The following is a 15,230-nucleotide window of genomic DNA, read 5'->3' as shown; positions in this document are numbered from 1 at the left end:
TCCCTAACATCCATCTGCACTGAACTAATAACACTCATCACTTCCGGGAACCATACAGAGGAGATCTCCTTTTTGCTTATGAGAGTCCATTATCCCCATAGTACTCGGCCATCCCTGGCTAGTGAAGCATAGTCCCAGGGTGGACTGTAGGAGTGTCGAATGCAGACGAGGACGATTCGGTATCGGTTCAGTAATAGACCATAACCGATTATAATGTACTGATGCTTTTCTGACGTCATTTGTCACGTACGTGCCTTGTCGCAATAGCATACAATGGCAGAGGGAGGTGAGACGCGAGTGCGAGAAAATTAAAAATGATCCAACTACTTTAAAAGCCTACATCTGGGCACATTTCGACTTTTATGAACAACCTGGTAAGCACGACCTGCAGAAGACACGCGCTGTGTGCGCTCATGTCACGCACAAATAGAATATGCAGGAGGTAATACCACTAACTTGATAAACCACGTTAGCCGTTTTCACCCCAAGCTGTTAACGCCTGGCAGAGTCTGACTGCTTTAGAGTAGGCGGATGAGCTCCAACGTCACCCGAATCCGCAGCCAAAAACAAATCATCCACCCGCCCCAATAATTTTCTCTGATTTAAGTATCCGGTCAAATTATTATGGTCAAATTACAATTATTCTGTGTTGTTACGCGTGATTATAAATGGATGATCGTCACCTTCAAATGCAGACTCGGCGACGGTTGATGCGCGCATCTTTAATGATAACATAATACCCTGCTTAATGAGCGCTGCTTTTAAATTAACATTTCTTTAAAACAAAATTTATTTGACAGATTTTCCTTTTCTTAATGGCATAAACAAGCTTTACTCCCTTGAAACTTAAACTGGAATGTCACTGTTTCTGTCACTGCGACTTCCCGAACAGGCGAGCACATGCACACACACCACGCGCGCACACATCACTTTTGAAGTAAAATTGAAAATTGAGGATGCAGTGCATCGCGATGCATCGTGATATTGAATTGAACTGAATGAATCAAAAATAACTTTAGCTGAAAAATAACTTTATTAAAGAACCGCTATAAAGCCAAAACAATCTCTGTTACCATAAATTATACGTTTATCTCTGTAAAGCTGCTTTGTAACAATCTACATTGTTAAAAGCGCTATATAAATGAGGATGACTTGACTTGACTTGAATCGATGACATGATAATCGTAATCGAACCGAACCGTGAGACCAGTGTAGGTTCACACCCCTAGATGACTGGGGCCACAGTTCAGTCTCGGCCTGGAGTGATGAGTATTACGCGTCCTGTCTTGTGTCTGCTTGTTCTTCTGTGTCTGGTTCTGTTTTGCAGGAGGAGTCGGTGAATTTGTCAAACGTGCCCGCAGAGTACCTCGACCTGAAGGAAGTTCAGTAAGTCCCGTGCTGCTTCTCTGCCTCTGCACCGTCCCTGTGACTGTGCTATAGAGTTACTGCCAGGTACGTCTACGCCTAAGGGCAAGTTATACTCACTTTCTGCTCCAGAAAGGGAGGCCATGGAGAAATACATTTCTGATTCTCTAGCAACCGGGTTCATCCGCCTTTCCGCTTCTCCAGCAGGGGCAGGGTTCTTTTTTGTGGGTAAGAAGGATGGTAATCTGCAACCTTGTATTGATTACCAAGGGCTGAACAACATCATGGTAAAGAATACTTATCCTTTGCCGTTGATGTCTTCAGCCTTCTAGAGGTTGCAGGGAGCATCCATCTTCACAAAACTGGATTTACGCAATGCTTATCATTTGGTTCGCATAAGGGAGGGGGATGATTGGAAGACCACGTTTAATACCCCCAGGAGCCATTTTTAATATTTGTTCATGCCTTTCGGTCTGTCTAACTCCCCTGCGGTCTTCCAGGCACTCATCAATGATGTGCTGAGAGACATGGTAGATCAGTTAATTTATGTCTATCTGGATTGACATACTGATATTTTCATCTTCTCTCCAGCAACACGTTCAGCACATCAGACGAGTGCTCCAGAGGTTACTAGAGAATGGGCTTTTTGTCAAGGCGGAGAAATGCAAATTTCATGCGCAGTCTGTTCCTTTCCTAGGTCACATCATCTCGTCCGAGGGAATGCGCATGGATCCCGACAAGGTTAAGGCTATGGTGAATTGGCCAAGTCCAGATTCCCATAAGGCCTTACAGAGGTTTCTGGGGTTAGCCAATATTTACTGATGTTTTATTCGCAATTTCAGCCAGCTAGCCGCTCCAGAACGACGTTCAGGTGGTCTGGTGCAGCCGAAACTGCATTCTCCAACCTCAAGAGCCACTATGTTTTGGCTCCCATTCTCATAGCTCCTGATCCATCACGTCAGTTCGTGGTGGAGGTCGATGTGTCAGAGGTGGGGGTAGGTGCGGTTCTTTCCCAGCACTCTTCCTCGGACAACAAGATGCATCCTTGTGCGTTTTTCTCCCATCGTTTATCATCCGCCGAACGTAACCATGACATTGGTAACATAGAGTTGTTGGCGGTCAAGCTAGCGTTGGAAGAGTGGCATCATTGGTTAGAAGGGTCGGGGGTACCTTTTATCATCTGGACCGATCACAAAAACTCAGATCCCCCAAAAGACTCAACTCCAGGCAGGCTCGGTGGGCTCTCTTTTTCGGCTATTTTCTCTTGTACCGCCCGAGTTCTAAAAACATCAAACCCGATGCATTGTTTCGCTTTTTTGACCGTTCCGAACGCCCGTCCACTCCCGAGTTTATTTTACCTGAGAGACTCTTGTCTCCACACTCACATGCGAGATCCAGTCGAAGCTCAAATCGGCCTCCGCCCGGTTGCCCACCGAGTCGGTTATTTGTGCCAGAGGGACAAATGCTGTCCTGTCATTCGATGGGGTCATCGTTCCAAAGTAGCTTGTCATCCAGGAGTAAATCGTACCAGTTTTTTGGTTAAGCAACGATTCTGGTGGCCAGCTATGGCCCACAACATTCAGGGATTTGATTTGGCCTGCTTAATTTGTGCCACTGGTAAGACTTCCAATCGACCCCCAGATGGGTTACTCCAACCGCTGTCTGTCCCTTCGAGACCTTGGTCCCATATAGCGCTAGATTTTATCACCACCCTCCCAGGGCAAGACCGTCATTTTGACTGTTGTGAACCGGTTCTCGAAGGCGGCTCATTTCATCCCCTTGTCTAAAGTACCTTCTGCCAAGGAGACAGCGGTGGCTGTCGTAGATCACGTCTTTATTTTACATTGCCTTTCGATGGATGTGGTTTCCGACAGGGGGCCCCATTTTGTGTCCAAATTTTGGCGAGAGTTTTGTAAATGACTGGGGGCACCTGTCAGTCTGTCTTCGGGGTTTCATCCCCAAAGCAATGGTCAAACAGAGAGGGCCAACCAAGAGAGTGTTGCAGTGTTTGGTATCTAAGAATCCTTCCTCCTGGAGTCAGCAACTCTCAATGGTTGAGTACACACATAACTCGTTACCAGTGTCATCCACGGGCCTCACTCCATTTGAATGTAGTTTAGGTTACCAGCCACATATTTTCCCTAGTCTGGAATCCGAAGTCGCTGTCCCCTCCGCTCACGCCTTCGTTCAAAGGTGCCGCCGCACGTGGAACAGAGCCCGTGAGACTCTTCTCCAGGTGGGGGCGCGCACCAAGGCTAAGGCCGATCGCCACCGGTCGAAGCCCCCCGTTTATGTCGTAGGTCAAAAAGTGTGGCTTTCAACCAAGAATATTCCTCTCTGCTCCGTTAGTTATTGGCTCCCAAATTCATCGGCCCGTTCACTGTCACCAAAGTCCTTGGTCCGGTGACAGTCCGCCTCAAACTCCCTCCAGCGTACAGGAGAATTCATCCCGTTTTTCATGTCTCCAAATTAAAGCCTGTGTTTCATTCACATATTTATCCACCTCGAGACGGAGGGGATGTGGATTTCAGTACTTGGTGGACTGGGAAGGTTTCGGTCCGGAGGAGAGAAGTTGGGTTCCTGCTAGGGACATTCTGGATCCACTCCCTTATTGATGATTACAATCAACGGGTAAGTTCTTCTGGGAGCGCCATGAGGCTGTCACGGTTCATGAATTCACTGTCTCGTTCTCGCTCTGTGTGTACATGTGTGCATGTGGGTGTGGCCGCTGATTACCACTCAGCTGATTATCACCGCCAGCTGCCACTCATCATCTGTGTATATTTATACTCATTGTCATTCGTCTTGTGTTTGACAGATTGTTGGGTTAGTTCCTGTGTTCTTGTCTGTTCTCCTGGCTGTTTTCCTGAGTCCCCCGTGGAATTCCTGTCGGATTCATTGATCGCTCTGCCTGTCTTCTCTGAGGATTATCCGACGTCGTTCCCGGCCTTGTTCAGTGGTGGTTTGGACTGTCCTCTAGCGCCACCAACTGTCCAAAATTTCACTCATGTTTATGCTAATAACTTCTGAACCGTAAGGGCTAGAAACAAAATTAATTTTTTCCTCTGATTCCTTAGCTCAAGACGATTCGATTGACGTCATTTTCCGTAATGAACATTTGTCCGCCATTTTGAATTCTCAGAAAAAAAAATTACTTTTTCGAACGCCTCCTAGGCCGCTGCTCCGATTTTCACAAAAATTGAACCAGATCATCTTCAGACCATGTCGACAAAAAGTTATGAAATTCATGTCGATTCATCAAACCGTTCTCCAATACCACACAAACAAATTTTACGAAGCGCTTGCAAAAACAGACGTAAGGCTGTATCTCCGCAACGCTTTATCGTATTCAGACCAAACCATGACCCGAGGCAACATGCTGCATTTCGGCGCAGCGCCACCTACTGGTCCAGAGATACAAAAAATGCCTATTTTTGCTTATAACTCCTGAACGTTTTTTTTTTTTTTTTAATCATATAAGTGGTCTCATTAGATTCGGGGCGTCATGCCGAGTCAACGGATATCCAATTTTTCCATATCGACCATTTTAGGCATCGGCCATTTTGAATTTTGTACTAAAATGCTGTTTTTTATGAACGCATGAACGTATCTTTACAAAACTCGGTATGGGTCATCAGTACAATGCCCTGAAGGAGCCTGAGAAGTTTCGAACCAGCACCACCAAGTGGTAAAATTTAATTTTCAAATGCTTATAACTCTGGGTTTGGTTGACTTATTTTCACGGGAGTCATCTCCTTAGGTTCCTAAATCCTTGCCGAGTCCAACGATACCAAACATACTAGGTTTCGCCTTATGGTTTGTGTAGCGGTGTGATTTAGCGCTTGAAAAACATTAGCAAATATCTTAAAAACCGCTAGATCAATTCGGAAACATAGGTTGCTGGCTATATGTTAATGCACAAATGTCAAAACATTGATAGTAAGTGGCAAAAAAATCAAATCAAAGTCATGTGTGGGTCATTTTTTATGTGTTCATACATATAAATGTCTATAACTCCTAAATGAAATGAGATGTTTTCCCCAAATTTCACACGCTTATGTATGGGGGCACTCTGAGGACACACAAAAAAAGTGGTGGAACTATAAAAGAACAAAACAAGGAAATTGCCAGTTATTACAATATAATATCATGATATTAAATGCTACACTTTACGAATGCATTGGTGTACCATTACGAAACACTGTATGTGTCTACGGCACCATGCCCTGAAAGTACTCAAAATGTTACGGGGCAGCGCCACCTTTTGGTCAAAAGTTATAAGGAAATTAATTAGCCTATTCCAATGAAACTGGTCTTAATAGATGTCCTGGGTCATGCCAAGAACATAGATACCAAGTTTGCCATATTTGGCCAAACTTCCTGTCTGCCATCTTGATTTTCATTCAATACATTATTTTTTAGACTCCACCTAGACCGTTTGTCCGCTGATAAAAAGTTATGGATTTCGTGTCGATAGATGTTAACTTTTTCGTATACACCAGCGACAAAGTTGAGGCATGATGCCAAAATTACTCTGATGCTGTATCTCTGCAATTCCTTGACATATTGACACCAAACTTTGTACTGTATGTGTTGTTGTCACCTCACTCTGACCACATCAATTTCGTATATGCGAAATATATTTCTATTGGTTGAAAGTGATAAACCATTAAATCATATTTTAAGTGACTGTATATATACTTATTCACCCATTTTGCCTAAAATCATCTCTAAATGTCTTTAATTGCTCATTGTTTGCAGTTGGTCTGACACTCCCAGACATGTTGGCATGGTTTGTCGTCTTCTTTCCGCTTGGCCCCCGATAATGGCTGCTTGCGGAATCATGAGCATCTAAAAGTGATTGACCGATTTACTTGTCCAAAGGACAAGCACATGACAATATATAATGTCGAGACCTGATAAGCTATTGTTGCTTAGACCCAGATGATGGCCACTTTCAGCTAATTTGTAGGTTATATTTGTAATTATGTAATTCTCTTTTATCTACAGTCAGTCAGTAAACAAGTAAACACGTCAAAAGGATAAGAGCCAGATCCTTTCTGCAGCAGTAAAAGATTACTTCAACAAAGTTACATATATCAGGGCTCTAGACTCATTCCTCCCACTGGTCTCACTGGTGCGCCTAACTGTCTCGGTTGGTCTCACCGACTTACAATTTGGTCGCACCCTTTTCTTATATTAACCCTAGGGGTAGGCGATATTGCAAAAATATCATATGATTTTTTTCAGGAAATTCACGATTATTTCACGATTCTTTTTCATGTTGCTTTTACTATTTTGCAAGTGACTGAGCATTACAGCCAAACTAATGTCCCTATTTAAAAAACAAAGCCTTACAAGATAACAAAATATAAAATAAAAAAGAATGGCAGACATTTAGGCCAAGTGGTGAAGATAAAAATCTTTGTCATTATTTTCTTGTTTTTTAAAAAATAAGAACAAAGATACACATTACATATGCACAACATAATATACAAATAAAATAAACATTGCTTTTTTTTCAGTAACAGTAGGTGTATTTAACAGTAGCATTCAAGAAAGAAATGAAATTAACAAATATAAAAATAAAACACTACATAGACTTCACTGTATAAATTATACATTGATTCTTATTAAAGCTATACTAATAAAGTTCTCACAGGACTCTTATTTTCACAGCACCCATTCACTGCAGAGGATACATTGGTGAGTAAATGATGTAATGCTAAATTTCTCCAAATCAGTTACAATGATGAAACAAACTCATCTACATCTTGGATGGCCTGATGTTGAGTACATTTTCAGCCAGTTTTATTTTTTGACAGAACTACCCCTTTAATAACTACATACAAACTGTACTAACAAATGTTTACCAATTCTAGGAATCAAGCAGGGAGGCAACAACATCGACAAGGACAAGGAATGACATTGGATTCAATCAACACATTTTGGCCGAATTAAAAGAGATTAAGAGTGTTCAGCCTTTTTTCTCTTTTCAAAAACTGAAAATGCCATTTTACATGAGACATGATACAGATTACGGTATGTAAAATGGACAGAATTGTAAATCTGAGACTTTTTTTATATCAAAAATATATTTTTTTAAAAAAATACTACTTTTGCCAGTGCTTTGCAGCAAGCTTTATGCAGTACAAGGCTTGAGCACAAGGCATATATATCATACACTCCCATCACCTTTTTGAGCTCATATGAAACTGGCATGTGACTGAGCAACACTGTAGAGCAAAGACGAATGGCTTTACAGTTATGGAGAACTTTTGATTAAAGACAGATGGTCTAAACAGCTGTAGCCTGCTGTGAACAAACACAAGTGGCATACTGGAGCAAAAGCAAAATGTGTAAGAACTGTTAACTCTTTCCCCGCAATTGACGGAACTTTCCGGCTTTCCGTGTTTTCACTGTTATACGGTAAGGGGCGCTATGACACATATTCTGAAAGATTACAGAATCTCCTGATCAAAACACAGGAGAAGAAACAAGAAACAAGTAGGGGTAGGCAAGTTCGGTCCTGGAGCTTTAGCTCCAACCCTAGTCAAACACACCTGAACAAAATAATCAATATCTTCAGGATTACCAAGACTACAGGCAGATGAGGGTTTTTTCAGGGATGGAGCCAACTCGACATGACAGCGGCTTTCTAGGACAACTTGCCTACCTCTATAGCCTATGTAAGCAGCAGTACAGTATATGGTAAGTAGATGTAAAATAACAATCATCAACATCAAACAGCATATAAATCAAAACTGCCTAACATTACCAAATGAAATGTTGACCCAGGACTATGCTATGGGACTGTGAAGTTTTGTGATGGGACTGTGAAGCTTTGGGGTGTAGATGGACTCGATCTATGGCATCTATGGTTTGATCATCGTTCTGAATCCCATTAGTAGGCTAATCTTTGACAAAAACGTGATTTTCTCAGCTTTTTGCTGAAAATGTAGCTTTTTTTAATGAAACGCCCACATTCAAGTGTTGGTTAAAAAAAAGGAATGCATAAAGCTAGAATAAAACGTTTTTCTTTTGTTTAAAAGTAGAGGCTCTGTTTTTTCTTTTCATATATTGCATGTTCAGATATTCATATAACAAATTATTTTGAGGGCCATGTAAGTTTTGTGAAAATGCTAAAAAATGCTGGCTGTGGCTGGCAACTTAAAAAAAATAAAAAACATTCTAAGAAACCGTACTCGGTTACTAACGTAACCTCGGTTCTCTCTAGAAGAGCGAACGAGTACTGCGTAATATCTAAACCTCTTTTCCACGAGATATTGAAGCCAAATTTTATCCTAAATTTTGTAATTATGTAAAACGCATTGCAGCAGCATGCAGACATAGGCGAGACGGCTCGCGCGCCCATTGGCTGCCCTGCGGCAACTGCAGCAGCCTATCGAGAGAGGCCCCTCATGTCGTCAGATTCAATGAGGGTGCTTCGCGCCCACTGCGTCACGTCCCGCCGAAACAGGCATGGCTTGGGCCTATAAATATAGCTCGACAGGCTGTGAAATCTGGTTTTTCATCGCCGAAGCGAACCAGAGCATGATGCATGCACGGCAAAGATACGCAGTACTCGTTCCCTCTTTTTAGAGAGTCTTGTATGAGTGAATGTCTTGTTTGTATGAATTATGTATTTCTGCACTTACCATTATCATATTGTGTTTTCTGTTTCATTTGTGTATATGTGTTTTCTGTTTTATTTGACTGCCGCTGTAAGGTCAATGTCAATTTTTGTACCTGGACTCGAGGACCCCCTCGAAAACGAGATGGCTCATCTCAAAGGGTTATTCCTCTTCAATAAATAAATGTCAATTATTTAATCGATCAGAGAGCGGCGCTCGAGCAATTTCAGTATTCTGAGCCGATAGCATCGGGCAGACAGTAATGATTTTTAGACCGAAAGCAGCTTAGCCTGCAAGGCGGGAACCTCTAGGTTATAAAACCTTATAAATGTAGATGGGGAGGCCCAGCCTGCCGCCATACAGATATCTTGCAAGGCAATCCCACTAGACCAAGCCCACGACGAGGCCATGCCTCTTGTGGAGTGCGCTCTGACACCTATCGGGCACTGCAGGCCCTTAGAAGTGTAAGCCAGTGCTATAGCATCAACTATCCACCTGGATATACTCTGTTTCGACACGGCTAGTCCCTTAGAACGTCCGTTGAACGAAACAAAGAGCTGCTCCGTCTGTCTGAAGACAGTCGAGCGAGACACATAAGCCCTTAATGCCCTGACCGGGCAAAGGAAGCTCGCGTCCTTCTCCTCGTTGGAGACCGGCAGGGCCGACAGGGAAATCACCTGAGCCCTAAACGGTGTGTTGAGGGATTTTGGAACATACCCGTGCCTTGGTCTGAGTATGACTTTCGAGTCATTTGGCCCAAATTCCATGCACGTCGCGCTCACTGAGAGCGCTTGCAAGTCCCCTATACGCTTTACTGAAGCGAGAGCCAGAAGAAACACTGTCTTGAAAGACAAGTGTTTGATATCTATTGATTGAATTGGCTCGAATGGGGCACCTTTCATGGCTTCCAAAACCGTAGAAAGGTCCCACATGGGAACTGAGGGAGGTCTGGGAGGATTCAGCCTCTTAGCTCCTCTAAGGAAGCGAATGACCAGATCGTTCCTTCCAAGTGACTGGCCAAGCGTCGGTTTAGTGAACGCTGCTATGGCCGCCACATAGACCTTGAGCGTGGATGGGGTTCTGCCCTTATCCAGTAGCTCTTGCAGGAAGGAGAGAACCAGCCACGAGCTGTGCACCAGCTAGAGAACACAGACCATTTCGAGGAATAGAGCCGTCTAGTAGACCGGGGCTCTAGCCTGCGTGATCATGTTTAACACTCCCACCGGTAGGTTAGCGGGTACCCGTTGATGGCCCACGCATGTAGGGACCAAAGCTCTGGGCGAGGATGCCAGATCGAGCCCTTGGCCTGAGAGAGGAGGTCCCTCCTCACTGGTATTGGCCATGGGGCAGTGCTCGTCAGCTGCATCAGAACTGGGAACCAAGCTTGGTTCGTCCAGAACGGAGCCACAAGTAGCACTGAGCGTCCATTTTCCCTGATTCGCTCTAATTCCTGAGGTAGGAGCGTGATGTTCCTAGACATGTTCCTAGACAGTCTGTCTGGTCCCACATTCAGGTGCTGAGCCCAGACCAGGAGGCGCTCCGTCAACCTGTAGAGGTTTCGGGACCTGATACCACCCTGGCGATTTATATAGGCTACCACCGACATGTTGTCCGAACGGACCAAAACGTGGTGTCCTTTTATCTGGGGACAAAAACGTCTCAGCGCGTTGTCGACTGCCATCATTTCCAAGCAGTTTATGTGTAGAAGCTTTTCCTGTTCTGACCACTGGCCGAAGAACGGTCTGCCCTCGAGCAGCGCTCCCCATCCCGAGGTGGAGGCGACCGTAGACACCACCTTCACACTCGAGGAAGTCCCCAGGCTTACACCTGACCGGTACCAATCGGTCTCCCTCCAAGGTTTCAGAGCTGAGACGCATTTCTGATAGACCTTGAGGCGGAACAGACCGGAAGTCCACGCTCGGCGCGGTACTCGCGCTTTTAGCCAGAACTGCAGTGGGCGCGTGCGAAGCAGGCCCAACTGGAGTACAGGTGACGCTGAGGCCATGAGACCCAGCATTTTCTGAAACTGTCTGAGCGGGACTAAAGTGCCGCAGCGGAAGGATTCTGTCATGCGCTGAATGTCCAGTCTGCACTCCAGTCTGAACGTTTTCTGCACCTCAGCAAATCTATCCGCGAAATCCTTGACGGATGATCCAAAGAGGCCGGCAGAGGAGATGGGGGCATCGAGGAACGCGGTGCGCTCCGAGTCCGACATCTCGGATAGCATTAGCCACAAATGTCTCTCAGCTACAGTGAGAGAGGCCATGCTCCGCCCTATGGCCTGTGCAGCGGACTTAGTGGCGCGAAGGGCAAGATCCGTAGCGCTCCTCAGGTCCGGCACGCTGATAGCTTCCGGTCCTTCCTCATCCAGTTTACGGAGAAGGTTGGCCTGGAAGATTTGCAGGATGGCCATAGAATGCAGCGCTGACACAGCCTGCCCGGCGGCGGTGTAAGCGCGACCGTGCTTAGCTGAAGTCGTGCGGCAGGCTTTTGACGGTAGTGCCGTCTTAGCATGCCGTCCAGCAGAGGGCGGGCAAAGATGGGCCGCTACAGCTTCTTCCACGGGGGAAAGAGAATGGTACCCCTTGTCTTTAGCACCGTCCACCACGGAGAATGCTGTTGAGACAGAGGAACGCAATCTGGCTGAGAAGGGGGCTTTCCAAGACTTAGCGACTTCTTCATGAAGCTCAGGATGAAAGCGCGGCGAAGCGCGGTCTCGTTGCAGAAAGCAACCATCCAGCCGGTTGTGCGCAGGCTCCTCGGGCATAGACCACTCAAGGCCGAGGCTTGAAACGGCTTGATCGAGCAGACGCATGAGCTCTGCTTCAATGTTTGCTCTCTTCCCAGAAGGCTGGGGAACAGAGGGGGTGAGATCCACAGAGCTCGGCCAGTCCTCACTGCCCGACGCCAGGAGAGAGCAGGTATCATCCTCCACACACGCTGTTTCTTCGTCGTCATCCATGACGGAAGCGGCGGCAGACGGCGGCCGCTGTCCGGCAGTAAGGGACTCGTTTGAAGCAGGCGGCGAAGCTGGCGGGCGAACCGGCGAGCTTTTGCGGGTTGGAGGAGGTTCCGGGACCCGCTGAGCACGGCGCTTTTTACGGCGCGGCACCGCAGCGGGTGGAGGTGCAGACTCGGTGAAAGATGCCAGGCGAGTCCTCAGAGTCACCATGGGCATCAGCTCGCAGTGAGGGCAGGCGCCGTCAGCGAGCGCGAGAGCTGTGTGATCCTCACCCAGGCAGGAAACGCAGATGACATGGCGGTCCCCGTCACGGAGTGGGGCTTGGCACAAGCCACAGAAGGAACGAGACATCTTGAAAAAGACGCTCGGCTCTTTTAGAGAGTGTGAGTCGCGGCGGCGAACACACACTAGCAGAGAGAAAAGGATATAGACGCCGGATAGCGTAGCAGGAACGCCGACTGAAGGCAGCGAGTTGTCGGCCAGCGGCTTCAGGTGTAAAGGCTCGTCCCGCAGAAGGCTTTTTCCAGACGGCGCGGCTTCTTCCTCTCGGGATCCAGCGATGCGTGCGCTTCGCTGAAGAGATGAAAAATCAGATTTCACAGCCTGTCGAGCTATATTTATAGGCCCAAGCCTTTCGGCGGGACATGGCGCAGTGGGCGCGAAGCACCCTCATTGGATCTGACGTCACGAGGGGCCTCTCTCGATATGCTGCTGCAGTTGCCGCAGGGCAGTCAATGGGCGCGCGAGCCGTCTCGCCTATGTCTGCATGCTGCCGCAACGCGTTTTGCATAATTACAAAATTTAGGATAATTTTTGGCTTCAATATCTTGCGGAAAAGAGGTTTTCCCCTAGCGTAAGATATTACGCAGTACGAGAGACCTCTCGTAAGAGAACTACCCCTACTTGTTTCTTGTTTGGGAAAGAGTAAAACAATAATAATAATGATAATTATATAGCTACAGGGCAATTCCACGCAAAAATGTCACATCCATAACGCCAACTAAATACCATTGCATTGTGTTGGTGTTATGGATGTGACAGTTTTGCGCGGAATTGCCCTACAATGTATGTGGCAGTTGTGCACAACACAATGAAATTTAAACGGCAAACATAAATTAACAACACAGTGGAATCAAGCCACAACCGAATCAGGGTTTTTACAGTAGGCCTACCAAAATATTTCCCTGAACCCGTGACATTCCTATGGGCCAATACAGAGTGGTTAATTTTGTGGTGCCGTTTCTAAACCCAGAGGCAAACTAACATTGCCTACAGGCTCAAGGCTACTAGTGGCAATGGACTAATGAAAGCCATATTTTGAACAGTGTTGTATTACAAATTTATTAAATGTTTAATTTAGGTTCCAATACAATAGTATATAAACTGAGAAAGTTTAGTAGACTGAATTTAGCATTTGAGGTATAAATGATGATTATCGAGTTTCCAGCAAGAGATTCCTGCCAGACCTGTTTTCTCTATTGTAAGTTAAATGAGTCAGATTACTGAGATTCTCACTTTGGCCTTAATGGCTCTTGGAGACCGAGACCCAGTCCCAGTCGTTGAATAGTTAGGCTGATTGGGTTAGCATCTATGCATTTGAATAGTTATGCTGATTGGATTAGGATTGGTAACACTCTAGAGTCTAGGGCGGGTTCCTAAACCTGTATACTTTATTTACATGCTTTGTTCCGAGTGTATCCACCTCAATGTAAATCCCTCCCTCTTGAAATGTATATAAACTACAATGTCTACTGCCCTAGTGAGACTTGATGACTACAGCAACGCACAGCGAGTTCTCAATAAAGAGTAACTTCTGCTTGAAAGATATCCCAACGTCTCCTGGTCTCTGCTTTGATGAAGGAAAAGTTTCCAACAACAGTTAGGCCTATACTGTAGGCTACCATTATATTTTTATGAGCGTAATCAACCGATTTTGCGGTGCCATTCTAGCCACCAAACATAGCCTACAGACTTTAGGATAGCCTATGGCATGGACTAACGAAATCCAAATTTTGCCCCTTGAACTTTGCGCATCATATTGTTACTGTTGAATCGGCCATGAGTCATTTCACGGCCACACACACACACACACACACACACATATATATATATATATATATATATATATATATATAAATATAATAGGCTATTCGTTAGATAAATTGTTAAAATATTATTACAGAAAAAGGGAAGGTAGCCTATAGCATTGAAGAGCTGCACTGTCGAGGAGGCTGCAGACCTGGAGCCGGTATATATATACGGCCCATGCAGTTTTACGCCCAAGGCAGTTTTACGCCCCTGTTGTTCCTGATGCGTCCAGCAGGGGAGGATATAAGGCGAAATAACATCATTAAATCGACGCTCGAAACTTACACATTAATAACAGTCCCGTCCATTGACTAATTTAGTGTTTTTTGTTAATTATAAACGTTACAGTGTAGACAGTGTATCAATAGACAGTGGAATGATCTGCACTACAGTTTAAAATGTTCAGTTGGGCTTCACTCTCTTCACTCAGCCTACAGAAGATATTTGTTTTTGTGAATTGAAAAATTAAAAATACACACAGTTGGATCAGATGGACAAATAATGATATATGACCTTCTGTAGAATAGTTATATTCACCATAGGTTTTTATATATAGGAGACCGGGTGATATATGTTGTTGTGAATTTATATAAAGTTACATTTAGATATTAACCATATTTAGCCCAATAGACATACCGTGTAATCATATGGATCCTCGATTAAATATCTGCTGTACTATTCACTATCGGTCACCATTGGCACTACAGCTACAGAACAGTAAACAATGATAGAATTTTCATTTTTGGGTGAACTATCACTTTAAGATATAAATGAAATAATTTGATCATCTCATTTATAAGAAACAACTCAAACCAAAGTCTACAGTAGGCCTACATTCAAACCATATGGGACCAAAAAAACAAGTTCCAATATCTACTATAATGTTGCTCCAGAAACCATGTGGAGTATGTTTTAATGCAAGGAGCAAACAGGGTCTTAACAGAAGAGGCCATCTCACGCAAACTAAAGACAGACAACAAAATAAAATTAAAAATAAAATTATTTTTGAAAGTGAGTGAGACAGAGCGGGTAAAGAGAATAGAAGGGGAAGCTACATGGTTAGCTAACTTTGAGACAGACAGAACATCAACCTGACCGTCAAGTAGGCTACTTTTATTGTCTCTCAAAATAAATAATAGAACCATCTATTGACATATAGAAATTCATTGATATCTATAGCT

The sequence above is a fragment of the Squalius cephalus genome (assembly GCF_949319135.1).
Source record: "Squalius cephalus genome assembly, chromosome: 16".
NCBI lineage: Eukaryota > Metazoa > Chordata > Actinopteri > Cypriniformes > Leuciscidae > Squalius > Squalius cephalus.
Note: the sequence above shows the minus strand (reverse complement) of the source record.